The sequence below is a fragment of the Garra rufa genome, chromosome 6 (assembly GCF_049309525.1).
Source record: "Garra rufa chromosome 6, GarRuf1.0, whole genome shotgun sequence".
NCBI classification, from domain to species: domain Eukaryota; kingdom Metazoa; phylum Chordata; class Actinopteri; order Cypriniformes; family Cyprinidae; genus Garra; species Garra rufa.
The window spans coordinates 34,483,614-34,500,472 of record NC_133366.1 but is presented as its reverse complement, the minus strand read 5'-3'; positions in this window follow the sequence as shown (position 1 = coordinate 34,500,472).

The window sequence follows — 16,859 nt, the reverse complement described above, 5'->3', positions numbered from 1 at the left end:
TAAGAGACAGACTTAAGGAACTTCTCCGAAATAGAAGAACTACTTTTCCACTTAAAAAAAAAGAAAAAGAAAAAAAGGTGGAAAAAAATTGCATAACTCACTGGAGCACTTTTGATACTTAACAATTGTTGTATTCGTTGTCAGTCATATAGGCTAAGCTTTATTGTTTTGAAAAGTGAGCCTTCTGTTTATTTGTCTAAATTATTTTCTATATTAGGATATAATACTAGGCTAGTATTTATGGACATTAGGCCAAATCTACATGGGTTTCTTCCCTTTCACTTCAATTAGTTTTTAAGAAAAAAGAAAAAAAAAAACTGCATGGGCAGTGCGTCATAATAATGTACGGCATCAAAATGTAAGAACAAATCTAAAGACAATAATAATAATAATAATAATAATAATAATAATAACAATAATAATAATAAAATTAATTATTAACACTCCTAAAAGTACAGTATAGTGCTCAGATACACTTACGGTAGGTGACCTAACCCTAGTTGATACTTTATTTCAACTTTTCAATTATTTCATTAATTAACTAATAAACAAATGCCTTTCCGATATGATATAAGTGAAAAGGGAGACGATTTCGAAAATGATTTCACCAAAAGGCGGATGCGAACTCGGGTCTCCCGCGTCAAAAACGATATGTTACTCGTATTATCACTTACGCCACTGAAAATGTTGCAGTATAGCCGTCTTTTGTAATATTTGTAAATATGGAGTATTTGCATTGTGTAAAAACATTAAATAAAAGGCACCAGACTATAGAAAATGGCATATACTAAAGTATTTATTTTTCTGGGGGAGGACCCACCCACATTTATTTTGCTTCCGACGCCCATGCTTGATGATGAAGTATAGTCTACAGGATATAACAATAAAGTGCTTTTCCAGTCCCGATTCCACAAGGTTTTATTCCGCATCCACCCGCTCCCGCTATATTAACTATATTATTCGCCCGCTGCCCGCTTAGAATAAATTTCTAAGCACCAAAATCGCAAAAACAAATCAAAATAATAATAGTAATAATACTAATAAATAAATTAATTAATTTTTAACTCTATAAAAACTGTAGTTTATATTTATCCTCTCCATTTCTATTCCTCTCTACTCAAATTAATTGTCAGTGTATCTAAAATTGTGTATCTTAGAAAAAGAAAAAGAGGAACTACCTCTTAAACATGCATATCTTAATTTGATGTTGCTTTAAAACGCTGAAATATATAATGTATTTTATTCTGAAGGTGAAAGTGGTCCAGTTATTTAACTGCCTGCAGCGCCGTCAGGATCACGTTTTTTTCCCCTTTTAATTAAGTGGATACAGCTTACAATACTCGTTCAAGAGTAAGGGATTGCTCAAAACTATGCTATTTTACATATTTCTGTTATTTGTGTACAATCACAACGAAAAAACAGATGTGTATGCTATTTGTAAAAAAAAAAAAAATGTAAACAAGATGCTGGTTCAAGGGCGCGTCACAGAAATTGCCTACAATTCTGCATATAGGCTTGCTACTTATTAATTTTATTTTATTTCGTTTTGTTAAATTATTATTCATTAAGAAATTTATATTTCGCATATGGGCATTTTTATTTATTTTACATACAGCTTTTTGGGGTTTTCTCTGTGCATAAGATCTGCGCGTGATGTTCTGATGTTTATGCTGCTTTTTGCTTGTGTACAATTAACCCCTCAAAACGAATTTAACTGTTATTAATGTGTCACAGCCACGTTTCAATTTAAATGTAATTTAACACAATCTTGTCGTTAATAATAACTAAACGCGTCGGTTGTCGTTTGGAAAAAAAAACAGAAATTAACATTTCTATTTTCAATGCAGTCTAATAAAAGTTCAACAGGAAAAAAATAAAAGAAAATAATAATAAAACTGCTCCTGCTTATGAATAAATTTTTGCTTGATGATGAAGTATCTAAATAGTCTATAGGATATAACAAAGTGCTTTTCCAGTCCCGCTTCCACGAGGTTTTATTCCGCATCCACCCGCTCCGCGCTATATTAACTATATTATTCGCCCGCGGCCCGCTTAGAATAAATTTCTAAGCACCAAAATCGCAAAAATACTGTAGTTTATATTTATCCTTCCCATTTCTATCTGTCTCTACTCAAATTAATTGTCAGTGTATCTAAAATTGTGTATCTTAGAAAAAGAAAAAGACGAACTACCTCTTAAACATGCATATCTTAATTTGATGTTGCTTTAAAACGCTGAAATATATAGCCTAATGTATTTTATTCTGAAGGTGAAAGTTGTCGAGTAATTTAACTGCCCGCGGCGCCGTCAGGATCACTTGATTTTTTTCCCCTTAATAAAGTGGATACAGCTTACAATACTCGTTCAAGAGTACGGCATTGCTTAAAACTATGATATTTTACATATTTCTGTTATTTGTGTACAATCACAATAAAAATAAAAAAAAAACAAAAAAAAAAACGCGTAGGCTATTTGTAAAAAAAAAAAAAAATGGAAACAAGATGCTGGTTTAAGGGCGCATCACAGAAATTGCCTAAAATTCTGCATATAGGCTTGCTACTTATTAATTTGTTAAATTATTATTCATTCAGAAAAGAAAAACATATATTTCTTATGTGGGCCTATTTTATTTATTATTATATATAGGTTTTTTGGGGTTTTCTCTGTGCATAAGCTCTGCACGTGAGGTTCTGATGTTTATGCTGCTTCTTGCTTGTGTATAATTAATCCCTGAAAACGAATTTAGCGGTTTACGTCAGTTGTCGGTTGGAGAAATAAAATAACCGAAATTAACATTTCTGTTTCCGATGCAGTCTAATAAATGTTCGTCAGGAAAACAAAGAAAGAAAACAAAATAACAATACAACTGCACCTGCTTATGAATAGGCTATCTTTTTGCTATTGGTTTGAACCATAATTTCAGGAAAGAGGAATCATTGAACTATTGTACTGGTATTTGTGACCAACGCCCCCTAGAGCTGGCCATGGTGTTTGGCTACAGAATCTTGTTCCTTGCGCCACCTGGTGGATATTATATGAAGTGCAACAACGTTGTAAAAAAATCTAAAAAAGCCGCTGCGGCAGGACGCGTGCCCACGCGTGCCGAATTGCAGGCTGCCGCGTGAAAATAGACGCATTTTTAATGGCCAGATCTGTAGATAACAACCACCTGACACAGACCAACTTGGGTCAGGATGACAAGTGACAGTGCCTCGACACCTGCTGCACAAGCTCGAGGACCCTTACCTTGCCACTGTCTACCTTATCACACCTGATAACGTCGAGCACGGCACCACAGCCACTCTTTGAAGCACCAACCTCCAGAGAGCCACCTCTCTCTTCCAGCCGTGAGTGCCGGGTGCATGTCTGATTGTTCCGCACTTTTGACGTCGCTCGCTGTTGTCTGTTGGACGGACAACAACGTTCGAAAGAGGGGATATGTAGTGCCTGGAGCCCATCAGACATGAAATAACTAGTTATATTCCTTAAATGACTTCTCCCCCGATTATCTCCATGATTAACACCTAGGTGCTATGAGCCAGACCTCTGGTCACTATCCAGCTCATCCCCCCCACCATCAAGATAAGACTCCTACAGGAATGCAGGGAAAGATAGACTTTCCTTATTCAGACATACAGTCCCACATACAGTTATATAGAAATGTACACGTATCAATGTGTTACCTTTTCTTATATTGTTGTTTCTGTTATGTATGTCGGCCTCAAACATTAATCCGCAATAGGTGAATTATTGTGCATGCTAAGACTCTCACGTTTAGAATCACTCAGTCAACCGAGAAGATTCATAGATTATGTTTGGTGTCTATGAGCAGCATTTATTATTCCCTAAATGTTAATGTTTGTGGCATCTTAATAACTCCTTGCTTTATAGGTATTATTGAACTTTTGGAAGTTTTGTGGCAAAACAACCAATCAGCTTCCACATGCGAAACACCATTGCGAGAGACAAAGACTTTCAATCTTCCCTCCAAAACTCAGATCAACCGGATTGGACAAGGTCCAACTGTGGGCGTGAACGACCTACAGGTTTATAAACCTTCCCTCATCTCTCTCTCACTCTCTTGCCTTCTGGATTCAAACCGACGTCACCCGCACCTCCCCCCAGATCCATGGGGGGGGGGCTCACCTAGCAGTGGAGATGATGAGGCCTGCAATACTCTCAAGGAACTGGAAAGGACTTTCTGAACTGAACACATACGGAACCAATGCACAACAACAACAAGCTTGCAAGTATCTGTCCTTTCTACAAACGTAGATAGCTGCGTTTAAGGCGTTTTATAAAAGAAACGATTTCAGGTTGTTCAGAACCGTTTCATTCCTGTCCCTTGCAAACTCACTTTCTGTCTCTCTCTCTTACTCTCTCTCTCTCTCTCTTACTCTCTCTCTCTCACGCGTTCTCTGCCTATTTGTGTTTTATGTACGTTTGTCTATGTGCGATCGTTTGTAAGTAGAATAGTTTAATAAACAACCATATATTCACATATAATGATTCTCTGTGCTGAATGCTTACATCACAAAAGTCACTTAAACTGTTTCGATCTCATATTGCTACCTTAAGCCCTATTCTGTTCAATTGTTTTAACTCCGTTCTGATTAGTAAAATACGTTGCCGTGACGACGAGCCAACGTCAGAGTAATGGGTATCACTGAACAATTTGCTGGACAAAGAAACCAGTCAATATCATTATTGCTGTTACTGATCAGAAACTGGAAATTGCGTATATTTAATGACGATTATTATACACAATTTCCTGTGAGTTAAACTACTTTCCCTGACTGAAATGTATGTTTTAAATAACTCATTTCATCCTATTCATTGGTCAAAAGACCTGGTGGAGTTTTGCAGTGCATATGTGATGAGAGAAACAGTCTCATGCATGTACACACATATATTGATCATCTTAAATTCTTTGAGCTAACCAAAATTCTCTACACTCTTCATGGCTTTAATCTTTTATTTGTTATCATCGTTTATTTATTTATTTCCTCTTATTTTACACATCATTACAATTATGTCGATTTAAGTGTTCTAGTGAGGGTGGGACTGGGGTGAAGGGTGGTTAGAAAAGAATGTTTACATGTATATTGAAATAATTCTGTAAATTGTTGATGCAAAATAATAAATATATTGATAAAAAAGAGAAAATAATAGCTGAATTTATAAAAATGACCCCATTCAAAAGTTTACATCCTCTTGACTCTTACAGTTTTTTTCAGTCGCTAACAAGCGTTTGTCCAAACAGTTGTCACATTTTCAAAACTCTAAACACAATTAGCACAGCATCGGTCTTTTATGGCCATACCATTCACAAATTTCATGTCGTTTTCACCCAATATGCAGTCAGTGAACACATTTCCACAATGCTTACATTTTCTTAACAGACAAGCTATACCTCCCAACAAAATTATGGATTGTTTTTGTAGTATTTACGAATGTTAGCACACAACATCCCACAATAGCAAATACATTATTCCAAACCTTAGATACAGTATAAAAACCTCTGCTTCTGCAATGAAATCAGTTCAAAAACAATATCAATATCAAAAATATATCTCAGCTGATAATAAACAAACAATTAAATAATTGACACACAGCTGATTTATGTTTATGTCTGGCTTAGACTCAGAGGCAGTGGTTGTTATTTTTTTTTATTACATTTACACTTATACAGTAAAATGAGGACTTTGAGGAGTGATGTTTTGGAAACAGGGTTGGGGTCAATTCAGGAATGAACTCAACAATTCCAATTCAAAGAAGGAAATGTAATTGGAATGGAATTGGAATTGGAATTCAACAACAATTACAAGGAAACAGAGTTGGAATTGAATAGGAATTATAGGAAGTGGAATTAAATTCAGAGAAATTCCAATGAATTCCATTTATTGCTGTTTCTGAGCATCTATGTGTGATTGCACTTAGAGACATACATTTGAACTTTATTTATAATGCTTTACAAATACCAAGTAATGTATGAAATAGAGTTGATCAAATGCAAGTAAATAAAATGAATGACAGTGGTGATAAGTTTCTCTATGCACTATACATTCAATATATGATTACCACATAATATATGTCTCAACTCACAAAAAATGAGTCATGTTCATTCATGTATTTCATTCACTTTTTATTGCATCAAATTATAGTAATTTCTTGAAATTTGGCATGTGAAATGATCATACTTAACCAACTAAACAGTACTTTGTATTTCTTTTATATGTTTGTTGTTTATGTGATTTACAATATTTAATGTGTTATAAACTAGCAACTCAAATGGAATTTTTTGGAATTTTATTTCAATTCTGTTTCCTGACATTCCAATTCCAAATCCAATTCCATTCCAGGAAGTGAATTGGAATTTACCATTCATTCTCAATTCAATTAATTTCAAGATCGCAGAGATTAGACACAGTAATTTTGTGCTTTTTTAGACCCCCCCCCCCCCTTTTTTTATCTGGGCTTTTTGCTGTTTTTTTTTTTTTTTTTTTTTTTTTGAAAACAAACTTATTTGCTTTTTACTGGAATGCTTTTGAATGTGAACATTATTGTACATGTGGAAAGACAGTTCCCAACCAAGAAATTTAGTGTCAAAACAGTGGATTGCATGTTTTGCATGCAAATACCTGTAAAACTGAAACATAAAAAGTCTATGCAGTTTTTGTAATGTCAACAATAGCCAGTATTTTGAAACCTGGTGTACTTTGACTGACTGCATGTACCTTGTGAAGTGAAAACAAGTGTTATTCTTTGACAGAATAATTTCATTTTGAGTGAGATTTCCAGTGTTTTGGTAAAGTTAGTGTGATCAGAGAAAGATGTGTTCTGTTTTGAAATGAAGAGTTAGTATATATTTAACAAAATGTATTTTTGAGAAGAAAATTATCCATTTGGCCAATTGTATTTTGTAGGTGCCATTCTGTGTTAAGAGTTTAGAAAAAGTATCTGAAGTATGGGTAAGCGCTTGTTAGCGATTGAAAAAAACTGTAATACTGTGTTGTTACCTGAATGATCCACAGCTGTTTTTTTTTTTTTTAGGGATGTTTTTTGTTCATGAGTCCCTTGTTTGCCCTGAACAGTTAAACTGCCGATGTTTTTCAGAAAAAAAATCTTCAGGTCTCACAAATTCTTTGTTTTTCCAGCATTTTTTGATTTGAACCCTTTCCAGCAATGACTGTATGATTTTGAGATCCATTTTTTCACACTGAGGACAACTCATATGCAATTATTACAGAAGGTTAAAACACTCACTGATGCTCCAGAAGGAAACACAATGCATTAAGAGCCGGGAATGAAAACATTTTAACAGAATGGAGATAAGTGTACATTTTTCTTATTTTGCCTAAATATCATATTCAGTACTACCCTCCAGAGACTAAGGAAGAGGCTACAAATTTACTCTGATCTTCAAATTCAAGTTTTCTATTGATAATACATAGTTGCATATGAGCCCCTTAGTTGTCCTCAGTGTGAAAAGATGGATCTCAGAATCATACAATCATTGTTGGAAAGTGTTCAAATACACAAAAATGCTGGAAAACCAAAGAATTTGTGGAACCTGCATTTTTTTTTTTATTTTTTTTTTTTGAAGAACAGTGGGCAGTTTCACTGTTCAGGACAAACAAGGGAAAACAGCTGTGGGTCATTCAGTTAAGAACACAGTATTAAGAATCAGGGGGATGCAAACTTTTGAACGGTCATTTTTATAAATTCACCTGTTATTTTCTCTTGTGGACTATTTGTAAACATCTTTTATGTGAAATATCTTATTCATATTCGTACTAAATAAACAATAGCATACATTTTGTATGATCACTCCTATTTTAGTAAAAAATTAACATTTTATAGGTTTTGAAAGGGGGATGTAAACTTTTGACCTGAACTGTAGTGCCAGGTTAAAAGGAGGAAATGTGTGTGTGTGTGTGTGTGTGTGTGTGTGTGAATGTTTACGTGTGCAGTGTGAATCAGCTTCTTTATACGGCCTCTCGAGCAATCACGAGCAACACATATGTTTCTCCAGCTCCATTTAATGTCTTATGCTGTCAAAAGTCATTGTAAATCACTGTAGAAGAATAACACCTGCAAAAGTGACATAAAATCGACCCATATTTACTTTCCTTCATGACCTCTGTCTGCAGGGGGGTTAAATGAATCACTTTGACCTGTTTTTTTTTTATATATATATGTAATGTATATTGTAAAATGTTACCGTAAATGTTTTTTTTCCTCTTTATGGTGCATGTAACATATGATTAAATGTCACAATTAAAGTAAGGAACAACATATAAAGTCTTGAACAGGTTTTCCCAAAAGACTATTCTTTTAAGTATATGGATATGTGAGGCAGAGATGGGTGGAGTGCTGGAGGTGAATGAAGAGAGGCCAGAAATTAGGCCAAAGATGCTGCTTGGAGGACGGTCCGGGAGGAGCCCGCCTGCTTAAAAAGAGAGAATTTGAGCAGAGAAAGTTGATGTTGTCTAGACACTAACTGCGCTTCTGCATTGATGGTCAAATACAGAGGTGTAGATATTCTCACTAGTGCAATCATCAAGTAAGACTGGGTGAGTTTATTTTTTTTTATACTACATCTACAATTACATAAACGTTGAAGATTCTGAGTGACTGAAATTGAAAAATAAATGCAGTGTCACTTAAGAAAGTTTTTTTTAAATAAACTTAGCAATAGATTTAAAGTCACTATAATGATTTCTATTTTGTTTGATTTCTAATCTTCTATTAGAATGTACTGAAAAGCCACAAAAATGAGCATCAAGGTATGCCATTTTCTTTTGCATGCTGATTCAATATTTTATATATTATATTTTTACATAACATTTATTACATTTTAATATGTTTTATTGCATTCTAATTAAAACGTTTACTAATATGTAATTTTTCTTGACAAGGTATTTGTAACTTGGGTGGTTCTTGTTACAAGTAAGTTTGATTAAAAAGGAAGCTGTTGTTATAACTGCTTAATACTCACATTTGTATTCAAGAAAAAAAATGCTAACATCCCTTGTCTGTCATTACTTGTAGGTACACTTATCTCACCTTCCACTCAAAGTAGGTCTGATTTTTCATTTTTAATAAAAAAAAAACTTGGTCCCACTTTACATTAGATGACCTTAACTACTATGTACTTACATTCAAATCAATCATTTGGTACAATGTACTTATTGTGTACATGTTTTTACATCTTTCTTAAAAACCTCTATGTAATTACATCTGTAATTAATTTCTGTAATTACCACTGTTGACCCATCCCTTACATCCTAACCCACCCTTAAACCGACCCATACCACCAAACCTGTCCCTAACCTTACCCATATCCCACCTTAATAGAAGCAAAAGTGTTTTGCAATGCAATATGACCACATTAAGTACATTGTACTTATTTTTTGATGTAAGTACGTAATAGTTAAGGCCACCTAATATTAAGTGTGACCAAAAACTTTCAAAGATTTAAAGGGGTCATGACATGGATTTAATGATTATTTAATGATAAAATGATTATTTTCAACCCTCATTCTGACCCTATCTAAAACAACCTGCTTTAAAGAAAGGGTCCTTTGAGGTTTGTCAGTAATTGTTATGATTGGCTAACATCATTGCAAAACCAAAAAAGAACAGTATCAACCCCCCCCCACCTCACTATTGGATGTGAATGTTTTGATAACATGATCAAAATAAAACAGTCATTTCTGAGCAAAGCATGTGAAATAATTTACTTAAAGTTTGTGATGCAGCTGCAGTCTGATCTAGTACCGCTTCATCTTTTAACAAATGTTTCTTTGTGAACTCTCCCTGACGCTGTCCCTCATTTACAAAACAACATGCTCACAACAACAACAAGTCCAAATGATCCTTAGACACAATCTGGGATGCCATTAAACATAATCCTTCTGATATCTGTACAAAGTCACGAACGAGTTTGAACTGAATGCCTTGAAACAAATGTTCTTTCACTCCATTTGCCCTTTTGATGACAGACTCAAGCTCGTAGACTGTGTCAGAAAGCGAACGTGTGTCTGTATACTGTATGTAGTGTAGACAAGATAGTGGCAGTGATAGTAATTTCTATTTGCGTTTGGCGCAACACGACACGATGCAAGTGTCAGCAGCCAAGCAACTGAATGCTAGTGGGACGGACCTATGATGAGAAGAACGCCTTGCACTGGAGGTAGTGTTTTTGCAAATGAAAGCACCCGTGTGACGTAACCTTGCACCTCGGTTCCAAATAAGCCGCTTTCTGAGGGTTACAGTTTTTCTCAATTGCTTAAACACATTTCTTGAAATTATGCCTCTTATTTGCGAAACTCTAAACACAAATCCACAACTCCTAACTCAATTCCCCAAACTTCTTATATTGAGGTCAAAATGAAGCTCTCCACTCAAAACAACACAATCTTGCTGAAAAACCAAACTTTGCTCTCAGACATGACACACAAATCCTCAAAAACACACACACTACAACACAGTTTTACACACTGATGAGATAAATTCAAAACAATACAACCAAAACAATCCAAATAAAAAACTTTTCACATGATGAAAACAACAAATCTATGCCTTTGCAAGTGTTTTATTCCTTAATTTACAGTTTTTCTCAATTGCTTAAACACATTTCTTGAAATTATGCCTCTTATTTGCGAAACTCTAAACACAAATCCACAACTCCTAACTCAATTCCCCAAACTTCTTATATTGAGGTCAAAATGAAGCTCTCCACTCAAAACAACACAATCTTGCTGAAAAACCAAACTTTGCTCTCAGACATGACACACAAATCCTCAAAAACACACACACTACAACACAGTTTTACACACTGATGAGATAAATTCAAAACAATACAACCAAAACAATCCAAATAAAAAACTTTTCACATGATGAAAACAACAAATCTATGCCTTTGCAAGTGTTTTATTCCTTAATTTACAGTTTTTTCTGATTGCTTAAGCACATTTTTTGTAACTATTGGCTATTTTTGCAAAACTCTACACACAAATAAGAAAACCTTTCACCCAATTATCAAAACATTGTAGTTCTCTTGCAAAAGCAAACACAGCTAGATTAACTCTTCACACCTTCGTAAAAATGGTGTTTTCATATCAAACAGTACACACAAGCTATCATCTACTAAGCACACAATGCGCCAACTGCACACTGATGGTATGAATACAAAACACATCTGGCTTTTGCTTTCTCTGTGTACAGATGTCAATTTGAGGTCATACTTTTGTCATAGTGTCATGTAAACATACAAGGATCCAAACTTCAAGTATTGGTGTTTATTCACACTCATCAAAACCAAGACAAAGTCAGAACACAAAATAGTAATTTCACACACAAAAAAAAAAAAGGAAATAAAAAGACAATCAGCCTACATCATGTCGTCTTTCTGGGTCTGGCCACAAAATTTCGTCCACATCGCATGCGATATCCTCCAGTCCAAGGCACCGGGGAAAATATCTCCTTGAATGCCGTATCCAGGCCTGACATGATGCCTGGTCAATATCTCCACATGCCTCCTCCATTGCCTGTAAAAGGGCTACCTGTTGATGAGGATGACGGTCGTACACTTTCCAGCGCCAGGCAGAGAAGAACTCCTCGATGGGATTTAAGAATGGAGAGTATGGAGGGAGGTTGAGTGCCATGAAGGATGGGTGGTCTGTAAACCAGTTGCGGACCAAAGCAGCCCTATGGAAACTAACATTGTCCCATATGATGACATATCGGGTATGCTCTGGTCTCTGAACAGTGAGCATGTCATGTAAGGTGTCCAGGAATGCAAGAATGTGTGCAGTGTTGTATGGGCCTATGGTTGCATGATGGTGAACAACACCATTTTGGCTTATAGCTGCACACATGGTTATGTTACCACCACGTTGTCCTGGGACATTGATGATGGCACGGTGTCCAATAATGTTCCTGCCACGTCTCCTGGTTTTACTGAGGTTAAAACCGGCCTCATCTACAAAAAGTAGCTCATGTCCCATGGCATCTGCTTCTAGTTCCATCACTCTCTGGACAAGACAAAACAAATGCAACACATCAGGCCCATGCACAGCACTACAGTATGCACTTCCAAATTCAGAACCAATGACACTATAGCTTACCTGCACATAGTCATATCGCAGTTGCTTTACACGTTCTGTGTTTCTCTCGAAAGGAACTCTGTAAATTTGCTTCATTCTTATTCTGTGGCGCGCAAGTACACGACTTAGTGTAGAAATGCTTGCACTGTGTATATTTTGAAAGATGGTGTCATTATCAATTATGCGCTGCTGTATTTCGCGCAGTCTTATTGCATTATTGGCAATCACCATGTTCACTATATGGGTCTCTTGCTCTGGAGTGAACATTCTTCCTCTGCCCCCAACATCTGGACGTCTAGCAATTCTGTAAAGTAACAATTTCAGTATTTTTGCATGTATGGTACTGTTGTGTTTCTCATTAGAGTATGGCAGTGCTAAAAAGTACTTACCGATTCTCATTTCGAAATGTCCTAATGATGCTTGCCACAGTGTAGCGGCTCAAATTAGGCTGAACCCGTTGGCCAGCTTCCCTCAGGGTCATCCCATGGTTGATGACATGGTCCACTATTGTAGCTCTGATGTCATCAGTTATTCTATTTCTTACTCTTCTTACCCTTCCTCTTTCCCCTCCTCGTCTTCTTCTTGCTCCTCCTTGTCCTCTTCCTCTAACTTCCTCTAACCCTCTCGCTTCTTCAACTCCACGTCCTCTTCCTCCAACTTCTTCACCTCCACGTCCTCTCCCTCGGCCTCCTCTGATTCTCACTCTTCTCACTCTTACTGCTCCTTCCATTGTACTCCACATAGACAGCTTACCTGTGGCTTATTTATAGTGCTTAGGCTGATTGCAAAGTGAACTAATTATCTAAAACAGTTTTCACATGTGAAAGTGTGCCAAACAGTTGGCAAAATAGTGTTAATGATAGCCATACATGTGTATAATTTTGCTAGGAGTGTGTTGGAAATTTGGTAATTGAGTGTAAGCAGTGAGTTGTGTTTAAAGTTCTGCAAAGTGTGTGTTACAAATTTGCAAACTGAGTGCAAAGCAGTGTTTGTGCTTTTAGTTTTGCAAACTCAGTGAGTGGTTTTGCTATACGTATTAATAGTTTTAGAAATTGTGCTACAAGAATCACGATTAGCGCTTAAGCATTCAGAAAAAACTGTAATGTACTGTAGAGTACAGTACAAAACAGCAAACAACAACAAAATATAATTTTTCTGCCCAGAATCCTGTCTTTGGTCTGGGACAGGCCAAAGAACCTCTTCAGCATCACAGGCTAAATTAGCCCTGGCCAGGCAGCAGGGGTCAAATCCTCTTGCATGCCTGATCCAACCCTGGCACTCATCAACTAAAATATATGAGACTGCTTGTTTTCTCGCCCTTGCCCTTCCTCTGTCTCTTCCACGTTGTCGTTGTCATCCACCTTCTTCTCCTCCTCTTCCTCTTTCACCTCCTACTCTTCCTCTTCAAAATTACACATTACTGTATGTGGGATACTGATTGAAAAAGACTGGATAGGATTCACAGTTACACTTGTACTGTACTAGTGGTCTGAGAAAAAAAATAAAAATGCATTACAGTGTCATTGTGAAACAGCAAAGAAAAAGAAATATGGGCACAAAGGTAAAAATAAAAATTAGAAAGTCTACTGTCAGATTTTGTAACTCCTGCGTTGTCCTCTGTCTATATACAGTATGCTTTCCAATTGAAGGTTCAAGAGATGTACCTTTGAGCTATTTCAGAGAACTGCTTTATCATTGGTTGATATACATTATCTTCATTAGTGAAAGTCAAGATTCACTTGAATAATTCATGGCAAATTTACAAAAAGTCTAATAGAAATGTGTAGAATATATGATTGACAGTTTATAACAACTAGATCAAAAATTTTGCATTTAGGTAATGACTTATACGATGAGCTAATGACTTGATGTTTTGAGGGGTCAAACTATTGCACAGAGAACTATATCATACATTTTGAGCAACATGACAATAGCAACTGATAATGTGGGAAACCGCAGACAAATGTATCTAATCAGTTGTATGAATGTACCAAAGCAATCACAACTTGATCAGAAGAATGAGAAGCTTTTTATGATGTGCACAAGAGACTAGATGATGTGGATGTTGAACAAGTAGTTTTGACAATTTCATTTCTGATCTGAGAAATGCACCAAAGTGACTGAGAAAAACTGTAAGCTGACTTTGGCTTCTTTTAGGTTCTGATTTGTGTGTGCTAAATTTTGACTCCTAGTGTTTCCACTTGGATAATTGTGTGCTAATTGAGCTCAAACTTCACAGATTGAGTGAACAATGTTGAATGCTTGTGCTTTCTAAATGACCACATGGTGTAAGCACTGAGAAATGTAGGGGTTTGTGTGTAGAGTTTTGCAGTAACAGTTCACCAAATATAACTCATGTGTCAAAGCAGGGAATAGTGTTTATTGTTTAGGGAAATGGGTGTGCTTTTTCAAAAATGGCGTTATAGTTTTGAAATTTTAGTTCAAAAGACTGGCTATAGTGTTTTAGCAATTGAGAAAAACTGTAAGCACAAACTTAGTTGTTCCAATTTAGTACTTTAAGTGTACTAAAATTACAATTGCAGGGTATTTTTATTTTTAAGTACACGTAAATGTATTTGTAGTATACTTGGTATTAAATAGATGCATTTCAAATATATTTTAGTATGTTTACCAACTGATTAGCAGTTTACAATATCATTAAATCCCATTATAAAAAGTTGTAAGAACTGTAGGTATGATTTGCAAAAAGGTCAAGCAAAGTAATATCAAAGCTCTAAAATAAGTCAGATAGGAATCGGTCGAAATTATTTAGAATTTTTCCTTTTTAAAACAAAAATCAATGTAATGATCTTTTGTTGATTTTTGATAAGATCTGATATTTATTTCCTCTGTTAGCATGTAGGACACCCTGGTTTGACCAAGATAATCCAGATAAAGCAGGAGATTGGGAGACTCTGTCATTAATCCTGTTGGCATACCCACTACAGGTCTGCATTCAGCCCATCGCCATTGAGGTCGCAACCATTGGTGGGATCGCTGTAACGCCGAATGCACAATTTCCAATGTACGACAAACAATTTTTAAATGTTCAATTTAAACTTCCTTCAGTTTGTATTTCTTCATGTTTGCATTGCATGTATGTACACTGTAAAAAGTTTTCACCAGTTTCAACTTAAAAACCTAAGTTTTGCAGCTGCCTTAAGATTTTAAGTTAAATCAACTTAAGTCATTTAAACTCACAAATTATATCAACTCATTTTTATTGTAATAAGTTAAAATAACTTGTAGTTTTAAGCTGATTTAACTTAAAAACTTAAGTTTTTAAGTTGAAACTGGTTAAAACTTTTTACAGTGTACAGAATATCTGTTGCAGATCATTTCCAGTTTAGCCCTTGCAACTGCAACCACTTTCTGTACTTGAGTGAAAATACTGAAATCTGGAGTTTAGGAGCAGAAGAGAATGCATCTCCATTGGCTGTATAGACATTTTCATTCACAGAAACAATGTTAGCAGATAGTACTGTCTTTCTGCAGAATGTCACACCCCCGGACTCTGAGCGTCTGCGCTCAGCCCATCGCCATTGAGGTCACAACCATTAGTGGGACCCCTGCACTGCCACCTGGAAACATTTTTACAGTGTATGATATCATATATTCACCATTTAAATGTTTCCAAATAAAATAGACTGCTGTTATTTCTTAATCCGATGTCGAATAGTCATGAGGAGCTTGATAACTGTTTTGGATCTTTAAGAACATCTTTGAGAAATTTTGTGCAAAAAAATGCTTATAAATGCCATTTATGATTAATATACGTGTTATTTTCTGCAGATATGACCCATTGATAGGCTTTGTGTGTAGGAATGGGGCCTGTCAGGACTATAGGGTTCGCTTCACATGTCCAATGAGTTTCTGCAACTCAAGTATGTAGCATAATTCTTATTTTTTCAACTTACTTTATTTAACTTAATTCTTTTTCTCTGTGCTGTATTCATCAGCATGTGTAACCAGGTGGTTTGATTCTGACAACCCTAATACAAATGGAAGTGATACTGAGCTCTTGTCTAGCCTTCTCAGTATGTACTCTGGCTACATTTGTCCAAATCCAATCGGAATAGAGGCTCAGACCGTCTCTGGCCAACCAGCGTATCAAACTGGAGACATCTTTTATGCGTGAGTTTATCAAATCTATTACATTGCTTTATAGGGCACATGCTTCTGATAGCATTTTGTAGAGAAACAAAAAATGAACTTTTTTTTTTTGTGTCCTGTGAATCCAGCCATTGGGTTTGCTTGTGTAAATGCAGGCCAAACAGGAGGGGTTTGTGCTGATTATAAAGTGCGATTCTCAGATAATGTCAGATAACTTTGATAGAAAGGTATGATAACAAAACATGGTCAGGTCAAAGTGTCAAATCAAATGGTCCTTTACTAAAAATCCCATCATATTCACTGTAACACCAGGTGGATATCAGAATGGGCATGGAGAGTGGAGACCTTTCAGACTTTGTGGAAAACGTGGAATGGGAGTGTCATGGCATGCCGGCTGTTAAGAACGTCATAATGTACGGCTGCTGCTCCGACCCGTACCCTGACATAACGTACACAGTCCTGCTGAAGATATTTAACTTTTTTTTTTGTGTCCTGTGAATCCAGCCATTGGGTTTGCTTGTGTAAATGCAGGCCAAACAGGAGGGGTTTGTGCTGATTATAAAGTGCGATTCTCATGCCCAGAGACATTTTGCTCAAGCGAGTGACATTTACACAACAAATTCACTGCTGATA